Here is a 6,356-nt window from a genome sequence, read left to right as displayed (position 1 = left end):
TTCTGCCTTTTGATCCTGTTTGCTATCTGCCTCTGTTTTATAGGAGAGTTCATCCCATTAACATTTACAATTAAAACTACAAATTCTGTATTTCCTGCCATCTTATTATCCCCAGATTATACTTTTCTTTTCCTTTCCCCTCTTACCCTTCTCTCCAGTATTAAATTTGTGAAGACCAAGTTAGCACCCTGGATGCCCCAGAATCAGCCAGAGTCAGAATAAGCAAAAGTCCTTGGTCTTTATTCTTGATCTTTAGGGGTAAAAGTGAATTAGAATAGACACAGGATGTCCTCGACCTTCCTTTTTCTCTTCTACAGCCAAACGTGACTCTGACTTGCCTTAGTACACCCCCTAATCCTCCCCACAATTCTCTGTATACACCAAAAAATTGAAACCACACAGAATAGTAGGAAGGTACATTTTCCAAGCACATGTTAATAGAGTATTATCCAATTGGTAATTAGCCCTAAGTGCTCAGTTGGACAACCTCAGTACATCAACTCAGAGTTTCAGCCCTTTACAAAGCTTATGGGCATCACTTGCCTCATGCAGCTCTCCCTCTTTAGAATCCCTCCCACCCCTTTGAATCCCTCCCCTTTTCTTATAACTTTACCTTGTTTTGTTTTCTGTGTTCCCTTTTATTTAGCTTACTCTTTTCCTTTTCCCTTTTTCTCTCCCACTTTTTAATGAGGTGAGAGAAGTGTGTCTATAAACCAAATATGTCTAATATTTTCTCTTTGAGTCAAATCTGATGAGAGTAAGATTCACACAATGTTCCTCCCTCTCCCTTAATTCCCTCAGTTATGATAGGTTTCCTTTGCCTCTTTCATCTTTTTTATCTCCCCTTTTCCCTTTTTCTGATACAATCCCTTTTCACTCTACTTCCCTTTTTTATATTATAACAGTAAAATCAAATTATACACATTATTTATGCCTGTAACAGATATACAGTTCTCAAGACTTCTTTTTATCTTTTATGCTTCTCTTGAGTTTTATATTTGAAGCTCAAAATTTTTTTAGCTCTAGTTTTTTTGTTTGTTTGTTTGCTTTTTGTTTTTGTTTTTGTTTTTGTTTTTTGTTTTGTTTTGTTTTTAGGAATAAATGGAATTCACCTGTTTCATTGAATGTTCATCTTCTTCCTTGGAAGAAAATGATAAGCTTCACTGGGTAGTTTATTCTTGGCTGCATTCCAAGTTCTTTTGCCTTACAGACTATCATATTCCTGGCATTTATAATGGAATACTTATAAAACCCTAGAGAATTGACTAAAAAACTAGAAACAATTCACAGCTTTACCAAAGTTTCAGGATACAAAATAAATCCACAAAAAACATCAGCATTTTTATATATTACCAATAAATTCCAGCAGCAAGGGATACAAAAAGATATACCTTTCAAAATAACAGCTGAATATTATAAAATATTGGGATCTTTTTGCCAAGGGAAAGTCAGGAACTATATGAACACAAATACAAAACACTTTCCACATAAAGCCAAATCTAATCAGATGAGAAATATCAAGTGATCATGGGTAGGGTGAATGAATATAATAAAATTGACAATAGTCCCTAAATTAATTTATTTATTTGGTGCTTTAGCAAGCAAATTCTTAAGAATTTATTTTACACATCTAGAAAAAATAGTAATGACATTTTTTCATTTATGGGTTCTAATAAAAGCTTCATTTCTAAAATATACAGAGAATTGACTCAAACATAAGAATCCAAGCCATTCTCAAAATGATAAATGGTCAAAGGATATAAACAGAAAATTTTCAAATGAAGACATTAAAACTAGTTATAATCATATTAGAAGGTGCTCTAAATTACTATTGATCAGAGAAATGAAAATCAAGACAACTCTGAGATACCATTACATCCCTCTAATAATGGCTAAGATGACAGGAAAAGACAAGGCCAAAGAGAGGGGGTGGGTTGTTGGAAAACTGGGACACTAATACATTGTTGATGGAACTGTGAACAGATCTAGCCATTCTGGAGAGCAATTTTGAATTATGTTAAAAAAGTTATCAAACTGTGCGTACCCTTTGAGCCAGCCTATATCCCAAATAAATCTTAAAGGAAGGAAAGGGACCCACATGTGCAAAAATGTTTATGGCAGTCCTTTTTGTAGTGCCAAGAAACTGGAAACTGAGTGGATCAGTTGGAGAATGGCTGAATAAGTTATCGTATATGAATGTTATGGAATATTATTGTTGTATAAGAAATGATCATCAGGATGATTTCATAAAGGCCTGAAGAGACTTATATGAACTGAGGCTAAGAAAAGCAGAACCAGGAGATCCTTGTACACAGAAACATCAATATTAAACAACAATCAATTATGATGAATGTGACTCAACAATAAGATAATTGAGGCCATCTATACCCAGAAAGAGGAACCGAAAGTGGATCACAACATAAAGTTCTCACTCTTTTTTTGTTGTTCACTTAAATTTTGTCTTCTTACTCATTTCCTTTCTTTTTTTTAACTTGTTTTATTTCTGCATCAAGATAATTATATATAAATATATTTATACATATTGGATTTAACATATATTTTAATATGTTTAATATAGATTGGTTTTCTTTTATTTATTTATTTATTTATTTATTTATTTATTTTTATTTATTTATTTATTTTATTTTATTTTATTTTTTCATAGATTGATTTTCTTGCCATCCAGGGGAAGGGTTATGGGGAAGGAGGAGAATATCTGAAATGCAGGGCTATGCAGGGTAAATGTTATCAAATTATCCATGCATATCTTTTGAAAATAAAAAAGCTTTAAAAAAAGACTATCTATGCCTATTGTAATGTGAATTCCAAATCACATTAATCTTATATCCTCCTATGCTGCTACTGGGACTAGCAAAAATGTGCTTGTTTTATTAATATTTTCAACATAGTTATTTACATAATGCTAATCTTGAAAAAATACAAAAGTTTTTGAGTTTTGGAATTGTTTCTTTTTTTTAGTCTTTTTATTCTACCAGAATAAGCATTTAATAAATATTTGCTTGGTCTCATTTGACCCTTGAAGCAACAATATCACAAGTGGGTGCTTTGAAGAAAATAAAAATCCCCAGAACCACACAAACAGTTAAGTGCTTGATTTGATATTTAAATCCATGGAATGAAGAAGATTTCATGTTATGAATTCTTAATATTAGTTGAAAATGAACCTAGGCCTATTTTTTGTGAGTTTATACTTGTATGCAATCTATGATCTAAAAGGATTTTTGAGGATATACGGAAAAGAATGAACTGAATATGCATGAAAAGAATACCAGGCAGTGTGCTAAGTGAGTTATAAATATGATATCATCCCCACCACAACCTTGTGAAATAGGTTCTGTTAACATTCCCATTTTATATTAAAAAAAAAAAAAAAACCTGAAGCAGACAGTTGGAAATAGATAAAATCTACTTGTATCAAGTGAAAAAAAATTTAAAAAAAAAGAATTTCCTATTGAAATATCATAAAAACAAAATAAAAATAAATAAAAAAGAAAGTTTATAAAAATGAAATAAAGAAAATAATTGAGGTAGGATATGGCAGACTACTCATTTAATTGTACTTTAGAATATCTCAGGCTTAATGTTACAAGAAGGGTAATTTTTATTTCTCAGTAAGCATTAGTCATGTGCTAGTGTCTCCTCACTTAGAAGTAATTATTATCCAAATAATCAAATGAGTTGCACTCTATCCCATTTTAATATTTGTTTAACTGAACTTCACAGTTTATGGAAATTATCTAGTGACCTGGTAATAACTCCAAGATAAGTTTTCTGACTAATTACTTGGGTATGCTCTGTTCAGGACAAAGTCATTATGCCTGTGCTCTTGTGGGGTCTTGCTATATGTTCCTTTGGTGAAGTCTATCTTTTGGGGTAAATTTTTGTGATTAGGTAGAAATTACCAGGTTGTAAATCTGTGATTAGATTTGGATAGCAGATTAATGATGTTAAATAAATTATCATGACTTATTCTTACTATATTTATACCAGTTTTTCATAACTTCTAATTTATTTATTTAGTTAGTTATTAAAAAATCATTGTTTAAAATTCCTCTCTAAATTTTTTTTATTAACAACATCAAAATTATAGTCCTGTATCTTTTTTTAAGTCATGAAAAAAAGTTAAAAGAATATCTCTGCCTAGCTTCATTTTATTGGCTTCTTAATAGCTTAAGAGTTTTAGCCCATTCATCTCTAAAATGAAAACTATTCTCAGAAACCAGTCAACATTCTGAGGAATGCTGACTTCTTTCTTCAGGGTCAGACAGTTATCAAGAAGAACCCCAGAGGAGTCCTCCACAGGGATTTCAACTACATCAATATGGAGTTTAGTGTCCTTGGAAAGAAGAAAAAAAGGCTTCATATGGACAAGTAGTGGGGCTATTGCAAAGAACTTGCAACCTTATGCATAATCTGCAGCCATGTAGAAAAAATCAAAGGCATTATCCTGGGATTTTGTTACAAGATCACGTCTGTGTACATCCACTTCCCAATCAATGTGTTATTCAAGACGATGGCTCACTTATTGAAATCAGAAATTGTGGGGTGTAAAATATATCCGAAAATACATGTGAGACCAGGTATTGCTTTTGTTGTTTCTCAAGCCCCCTAAAATTGAGATAAATCTTGAAGGAAATAATATTGAACTTGTATCAAATTCAGCTGCTCTGCTTCAGCAAGCCACCAGACTCAAAAACAAGGGTATCAGAAAAAATTTGGATGGTATCTTTGTTTCTGAGAAAGTCACAGTATGATAAGATGACAAATATGTTGGAAAAGATGTCAAAGGCCAAGTCCTCAGGAGTCAAAACTTATTCAGATGTCAAAATAAAACTATTTTTTGTCAAAACTAAAAAAAAAAAATTCTCAATAATTACTGATAGTGGTGATATAATCACACTGACAATTGGTGCTGTTCTCTGTAATATAGGAAATTTAAAGTTCCCTGTGGGAAATTTAAGTTCTTTGGAGAGTTTGGGTACTGCTTTATTATTATTTTTCCCAATCTAGGCTTGATATAAGGGAAAGAGTAATGGATTTGTAAGTAGAATATTCCTGTCTCTGTCAGTTATTACCTTTTTCACTTTTAGGAAGTCATTTAATGTCTTTGGTCTTCAGTTTCATGAACTGTAAAAGGTGGCAGACTAGATAACTCTTGGGTTCCTTCCCTTTCTTAACCTATAATTTCATGGTCTAATTTTTTCAGTTTAAAGATCACTCCTATTATTGGAAAAGTCTAAAGAAAAAAAGAAATGTAATTTTCTTTTCTTTGGCACAAAGAAGTCCATTTCCTTCCTTGTTCAATTTCGTTTGCGCAAAGTCAAAAACGACCTTTTGGTTGTCCTTGTCTGGGCTTTTATCTTTCCTGATAATACTTTTAAGTGTTTGTGTCAATCTTTCATAGTCATCATTGGTTATAAAATCCTTTCTTGCTTTATCTGTCTTTTAAAAATCTGAGCTCATCAAAGAGGCCTATAGAGCTGCATCAGTCTCTTTAGATGTCCCTTCATTTTCATTATCGTATGAATGATTGCAAGTTATTGTCAGAATTCAATTCTTGAGAACCTGATAATCTATTTAATCCATATTCTATGCCCAACATAAATTTCAATCCAGGAAATCATATTGCTTTTTTCTAAATTATAAGCAATAAGTTCCTTGAGTGTTTAAGATGCAATGCTGATCTGTGTCCAATGCTTCCTCTTCTGACTGTACAAGACTATCTTAACAAATCTAAAAAGTTGCTCTTGAGGTCAAGAAAGAGCTGAATTTGAATCTGCGCCCTGATATTGGTGTGTGATGGTAGACAAGTCAAAATCTCTTTTATCTTCAGTTTCCGCCTGTATTCAATGGCATTATCTGAAATATTTATTTTTTTTTAACAAAAACTTTATGCATAGGTAATTTTTCAGCATTGACAATTGCAAAACCTTTTGTTCCAACTTTCTCCCCTCTCCCTATTGCTTCCCCCAGATGGCAGGTTGCCCAATACATGTTAAATATGTTAAAGTATAAGTTAAATATAATATATGTATACATGCCCAAACAGTTAGTGTTGTACAACAAAAATTGGACTTTGAAACAGTGTACAATTAGCCTGTGAAGGAAATCAAAAATGTAGGTGGACAAAAATAGAAGGATTGGGAATTCTATGTAGTAGTTAATAGTCAACTCCCAGTGTATCTGAAATATTTTTATCAATTTTTGTTGAAAATAGTTTCTAATTGTTTCATTAAATATTTCTCAATTACATATTAATTATTAACATTCTTTTTTTGTACATTGTGTTGCAAATTTTTGCTCTTTGCCCCTTCTTTAGCCTTTTCATGAAAAAT

At 31.9% G+C, this 6,356-nt stretch overlaps 1 pseudogene; it reads left to right on the top strand.

The window, feature by feature from the left end:
- Positions 1-4,220: 4,220 nt before the first annotated feature.
- On the top strand, positions 4,221-4,775 carry LOC141555726 (large ribosomal subunit protein uL6-like; annotated as a pseudogene).
- The last annotated feature ends 1,581 nt before the right edge of the window (positions 4,776-6,356 follow it).

This window comes from Sminthopsis crassicaudata, chromosome 1 (genome assembly GCF_048593235.1).
Source record: "Sminthopsis crassicaudata isolate SCR6 chromosome 1, ASM4859323v1, whole genome shotgun sequence".
NCBI lineage: Eukaryota > Metazoa > Chordata > Mammalia > Dasyuromorphia > Dasyuridae > Sminthopsis > Sminthopsis crassicaudata.
The sequence above is the reverse complement of the archived record's forward strand: the minus strand, read 5'-3'. Positions and strand labels throughout refer to the sequence as shown.